Genomic DNA, 6,554 nt, shown 5'->3' with positions numbered 1-6,554 from the left:
TTTATTGTGTCCCCTAGATAATGGCACTGTCAATCCATAGAAACAACGGAACGTCATTTTTGACAGATGTCAATTTTTTCGAAAAAATGCCGATTTACGAAGCCCTCAGCGACAAATTAACCGTTGTCTTAGACATTGGGAGTGCTTTCACCAAGTAAGTTTTAACTCTCTTTCAAAACCCAGTATTAAGACTTTTTTCTAGGTTTGGATTCAGTGGGGAATACGCTCCACGCTGTATCATCCGCTCAGAAGTCCGCTGTAAGAAAACCGACGAAATTCGAAGAATCGCAGAATATAAAAATGAGTCAGATTTGTACGACTTGTTAAATATGCCCTCCTCAGTCCCAAAGAGAAGTCACTCGTTATTGTGGAGTCTTTATTGTGCCCCACGTTGTTCAGAGAGACTTTGGCGAAGGTGCGGCACAACTACAATCCCCAGATTTTTAAATTTAATTTGTAGGTCTTGTTTGTCCATTATGAAATCTCAAATTTGATGATTTTACCTTCACATTTGGTGAGTTTATCTACTTTGGGGGCTGAAACTGCGTTGGTGCTTGATGTAGGATACTTTGAAGCGGTTGCAATTCCGATTTGTCATGGGATGCCTGTGATCCATGCTTGGCAAGCTCTTCCATTAGGGGCACAGGCAGTTCATGAGTAAGTTTAAACAGGCAGATGTGGAATTTTTCTTAGGGAGTTTTTCAGGAATTTGAGGAGTTTGCTGAGTTCTGAAAATACGGGGATTGGCAACTTACCTGAGTCTGTGATTGAGGATATTAAAGGTGAAATGAAATATGGTGGTTCTAATTTATAAAGCCATTATAACGTGTGATCCACAAAAATTTTATTTAGAGTGGGCTTTGACAAAATTTACGTAAGTCGAGAAAAAATTTGACAGTAGTTTGACATTTGTCATTTGATTTAATTTCAATTAGATCTCAATACATTATTGATGCTGAAGAGACACACGATAGCATCTAGCATCAAGGGGGGCTATGAAATGTCAACGAAATTCGCCGCTCATTACAAATGTGGGTTTCGACTTTTCAACTGACATTTGCAGTTAACCTCAAACATGGAGCAAAGTAAGTTTTGAGAAGTAAACTGTTCTAGTTGTGGTTTAAAACCTGAAAATCAAAAACTTGGACACAAAACTGTAACTGAAACGACATTGACGTAAATAACATTATAAATAATTTTCAAGATAGTTATATTCACTATGAAAACAAAGCGGCAAAATGGTGTACGACAGGAATTCCAGAGCCACCCTTGATGCTAGAAACATTTATAAATAAATAAATGTTACATATTTTCATCAAAAAATTGAGGTTATATCAAAAACAAAATTTCACTCCGACATGACTTCTATGTTTGTTTCATGGCCTACGAAAATTTTGTGGCTCACATGATAGTGTTTCTTTTAAAGATTTTCTCAAACAATATTTCTCTTGATTCTGTTGTTTTGATTTTCAAAATTCCAGTTTCATTAGTTTTTCGTTTTCTTTCTTGTTTTCTATTTATTTTTCCTAGATCAGTTAAATACTTATTGATTTACATATCTACTTTTTATTCACTTTCTGTATTATTCTTTTTCTTTTCCTTTCTTCATTATTGTTTATACATTTATTTCTTCCAAATTCTTTTGCAGAAATGATCAACTTCTTACATTTTCTCGTTAAAAGAGCTCATTACTATCGGTCCAATCATTAAAAAGTTAAGTTGGCAGCAACCCTTAGCGATTTTTATCAGTAACAATTGGCAGCAAAAGCATTTGACCTTGACGCAACTGTGACATGCGTAGAAGCTAACCGTCTTGCTCAACATTGCCAAAACGTGTTAAATCTCTATTAAAACCATTCTTTTGCTAAAAATTTTTAATTAGTTATTGATTAATACACTTATCTTTGACAAAGTGTTAACCTCACAATTTGCTACATTCAATTTTCCCCTAAGGAGTTGAATGCCTGCTTTACACTCAAAAATTTTCGAAAATTTAAACAGGAGAATGGACTGATAGCATGAGCTGCACTTTAGTTGAATTTGAAGTTTCCATTTTTTAGTTTTGCCATTTGCAACGTCAATTATCCATTTAGTTACCACGCTCACTAACCGTATGTTGAGGAATTTTTGTTTTTGCCGTTTCACGAATTTTTGGATATTCTATAATTACAGATTTAGCATTTGCTTAGAAGATTGGGATTTTAAAACTGCAAGTTGTTCTAGATGAAGATTTGGAATCTTGAACTAAATGGATGATAGAATTTAAAGCCGCAAGATCTTCAGTAAAGATCCTTTCTAAGAATTTTGAAGGACGTTAATGTCTTTCCAGATAAAGACCTTAAATCATGATAAAGGTGGAGATTGTTAAAGGTTGCAAGCCTTTCTAACCACTGATATTCAATCTTGATCTACATTATCTTTATAAAAGTTTTTATTACATTATTATTTTTAAACAGTTTAAAAAATGGTGGATGCGCCGGGTTTAATACAAGGTGTTTATAAATGTTTCTAGCATCAAGGCTAGAAGAGGCTCTGGAATTCCTGTCGTACACCATTTTGCCGCTTTGTTTTCATAGTGAATATGACTATCTTGAAAATTATTTATAATGTTATAGTTCGTACAGTGAGAATTTGAATGACAGAAGAGTCACTAAATCTACGCAATAAAAGGTGTACCATACGCGCGAAATTTAAAATAACAAAGTAACCCCAGTTACTGACAACCCTGTCAACCCATTTCGCGTGGGAATTTAGTGTTTTTAGTGTATTTTGTAGCATAATTTGTTACCAACCTATATGTCAACTGTCGAAATCTCCCAATCTCTTACCGTATATACTATACAGGGGGGCGCGAGTTCTGGGACACCCTGTATTTACGTCAATGACGTTTCAGTTGCAGATTTGTGTCCAATTTTTTGATTTTCAGGTTTTAAACCACAGCTATACAGGGTCCGGCAACACTTGTGTCCACCCCCAAAATCGTCTTTAATTTTAAAGATAAAATTTTGAAAATATGCATACGCTCACAGTTGACAAAGCTCTAGAAGCTGATGGAAAAATTTGTTTTTTATCACTGATAGTTTTGGCGTCGCGACGCCCTAAAAATGTAATTTTTAGTTAATTGTGAAGGTTTGTAATATCAACCCCTAATTTAATTTGTTTTTCAATATAAATGTTTTAAAAATATCTCAGTTATTATTTTAGATTCATTGCAAATTGTCTTCAAAATTTGAGAAAAAAATACTGTTTTATCAAGTTAGTTTCCAATTTCATTACGTCAAAATTGTAATTAAAATTGTAACATCTTGTGTCACAAATGCCATCTATCCTTTGGCTCGCTTTAGATTGTAACTAAAGTCTTACTTGGTGCAATTGTTGCTTTGTCGATGTTAATTAATGATTTCTGGTGTCCATAAAGTGCAACATGCCCGAGTTAATCAAAACTGACCTTCATAAGAGTGAATGAAGTGACTTGTGAAATTTTGGTGTAAACGTAGTTTGCCATTGCGCTGTCATAATTTTGAAAATTAACTTGATAAACACAATTTGTAGTTGATTTAAAACAAATATTTGTGTTACAGTTATGTCGAAAAAAATTTGATTTCGCGAATATTTCCGCAAAAACTCAAAAATCTCTAAAAATTATACTTCTTAGGCGTCGCGACGCCAAACAAACCGTGATAAACACCAAATTTTTTGTCAACTTCTAGAACGTCATCAACTGTGAGCGTTATGCAAATTTTCAAAATTTTGTCTTTAAAATTAAAGACGATTTTGGGGGTGACAAGTGTTGCCGGACCCTGTAGTTTATCCGGTGAGAGATTGGGATATTTCGACAGTTGACGTATAGGTTGGTAGCAAATTATGCTACAAAGTACACTAAAAACACTAAATTCCTACGCGAAATGGGTTGACAGGGTTGTCAGTAACTGGGGTTATTTTGTTATTTTAAATTTCGCGCGTATAGTACACTTTTTATCGCGTAGATTTAGTGACTTTTTTGTCATTCAATCTCTCTCCGTACAAACTATAGGACAGTTTATTTGTCAGTTAAAAAGTGGAAGCCCACATTTGTATTGATGCTAGAAACATTTATAAACACCTTGTATTTTTAACATGAGGTCATTCAAAATAAGCAAGCAACCGTGACCTTCTTTTTTAATTTGACAACATTAAAAAACAATTAAAAAGTGACAACTGGAATTATAAAATGTCGATCATTGATTGACACTCAATGCTGCCATTTAAAAAACAATTTTTCCAGTGCGCTGCTGCTTCGTCACCACCCAAAAACGCGCAGAAGACCTCTCCTCCCCCAAACCCGAAATCGCTTTCGCCCCCGAAGTCAAATACCCGCTCGGCGGTTCCGACGTCCTCCCAATCTCCGGGAAAACCCGCGAAAAAGTTTTCGAACTCCTCTACGAAGAAGACAACGACCACCTGTGCATCTCCACCATGATTCTAGACGCAATAATGAAGGTCGACATCCACCTCCGGAACAACCTAGCCGAGAACATCCTTCTGATGGGTGGCGGCGTCATGATCCCCGGATTCAAGGCGCGACTCAAAGAAGAACTGAACAAACAACTCAAATGCGAAAGATACAATAAGTTGAAGATTCCCGCGTTCAAGTTCCATTCGCCCCCCAGTAAGGAGAATTACACCGCGTTGGTCGGGGACGCGATTTATGGCTCCACGGAAATGTTGGGGTTGAAGGGGGTGAATAGAGAGGGGTATTTTAAGGAGAATTGTCTGCCGGATTGGCCCAATATGAGGGACAACTTCCGGACGCTGTGAAGTTATTTTGTTTAACGAGAAATGTTAATTTTCACATCATGTAACCATGGTAACCATGAGATAAACATGGTAACCATGGTAACGCACCACGTAATCGTGTAATACAAGATACGTGAGTCATATTTCCACTTGTTGGAATATGAGTATCATTGTATGTCTACTAACACACTTTTATAGATAAAGATATTTATTACAGAAACCAGTTTTCATTCTAAAGTGTAGGGATGAATGAGATACTCGGAGAATGTCTTGACGTTGTCGGCCCCTCGAACTTCTTTCTCCAGAAGCGGGAGTTTGGTAACGTGGAAGTCTTCATACAAGTCGTTGATCTGATCGAGATATTTCTCTTGGATTTTGAATCTTGCGACGCACATCTTACATGGATTTTCGTCGTTTTTTTTGAAAAGCAACTGATTTACGATTATGTTATGATTGTCGATCTTGCATTTCGTAAATTCTTGGACAGGTCGCTCGGTTTCGTAGAGCGACAAGAACTCCGCGATGCAAACACAGACGAACGTGGTCTGATCGGGATTCTTGAACTGCTCGTTGACTTGTTTGATGACGGACAACATCTCCTCCATTTTTGAGGAGAGAGTGTCCGCGTTGAACTCCTGGATCCCCAGAAGCCCGCTGATCTGTGAAACTAACGGAGAAATCTTCAATTTTAATCTCAGGAGTTTCCCAAGTCCCTTTTCGACGACTTGCGGGCATGATAGGAGTCGTAAAGTGTGTCCACAGTTGAGAAATTCATGCTCTTGATTAGTTTCATGACCTCCGCGTAGCTCATTGCTTCGTCTATCCCTGGGAACGCCTCGATGATTTCCTGGATTATCCCTTTACTCATTCTCATGGCTTCGGGCTCTCCGTCGAAGTACTCATCTGGAAGCTCGTTGAAGCCCACGTTCGGGTCGATTTCCATAGCGTAGAGGTTGCTGAAGCCCTTTACTATAGTTGGCACTTTTGTGAATTTCTGGTCAAAAGCATCGGAGATGTTGTGAGCGGGGTCAGTTGATATGATGAGAACTGACTCGCGCACTTTGGAAAGTTGCACTGCGAGGCTACAACTGGAAGAAATTTCATGAAAAGGGGAAAAATGTGTCGGGGTGATTACCTGCAAGTTGTTTTACCGACACCGCCCTTTCCGCCCACGAAAATCCATTTTAAAGTTTGCTGCTCGATCACGTTTTTTAAGGAGGGCTCAAGAAGCTCGAATTCCGTCATTTTGGGGCTCACAAAGTTGTGACTTAACCTCACATCAGTTTGTCAAGTTTGACAGTTGAGGTTATGTTAGCATGAGTCGTTGTTATGGAGTGCGGGCACTACCACCTGTAAATTATGCAACCTCCCACTCTGGAGGATCAACAAACCGTGCCGGTCCAATCACAACCCAAGCTTCCGACTGATGTTAGGGGGTACACCGGATACGAGAGATAAATCCAACGTTGTTACTTTGTTTTGACACCCATATCGCCGTTTCCATTTTTACAGATTCCCATAAAGCGGTTTTCTTTTCTTCTGACGGCTGCTGGTGGGGAGACGAATATAATCTGTAGTAGGGTTGGTATTAGTAACCCTACGCTCAGTATTAGTAATTTTTTCAAAACGTCGCAGGCTGCAAATAAGGGTTAAAGATTCAAGGAGACCATATCTATTACATTAGTATAAAAAGAAGCACATTCTCATTTTCTGAGTACTCAAACTTACCAACTCAAGGATTATTGCTTATTCATAAAACGTCCCCGTATTTTTTTTTA

General features: G+C 37.8%; 2 pseudogenes across 2 annotated transcripts; one reads left to right on the top strand and one right to left on the bottom strand.

Moving 5' to 3' along the window:
* Positions 1-20: 20 nt before the first annotated feature.
* Positions 21-4,996, top strand: LOC148169463 (actin-related protein 10-like; annotated as a pseudogene). The gene is made up of 5 exons (XR_015770622.1): positions 21-154; positions 203-415; positions 461-657; positions 706-782; positions 4,265-4,996. The product of XR_015770622.1 is annotated as an actin-related protein 10-like (transcript).
* Positions 4,967-6,156, bottom strand: LOC148169462 (ATPase ASNA1 homolog; annotated as a pseudogene). Its single transcript, XR_015770623.1, has 2 exons — positions 5,912-6,156; positions 4,967-5,864 (listed from the first exon to the last, which is right to left on the bottom strand). The product of XR_015770623.1 is annotated as an ATPase ASNA1 homolog (transcript).
* Between the last annotated feature and the right edge of the window lie 398 nt (positions 6,157-6,554).

This window comes from Gnatocerus cornutus, chromosome 8 (genome assembly GCF_029298725.1).
Source record: "Gnatocerus cornutus isolate USDA-ARS CGAHR chromosome 8, icGnaCorn1.1, whole genome shotgun sequence".
Classification (NCBI taxonomy): Eukaryota; Metazoa; Arthropoda; class Insecta; order Coleoptera; family Tenebrionidae; genus Gnatocerus; species Gnatocerus cornutus.
This window is presented reverse-complemented; position numbering and strand designations above follow the sequence as displayed.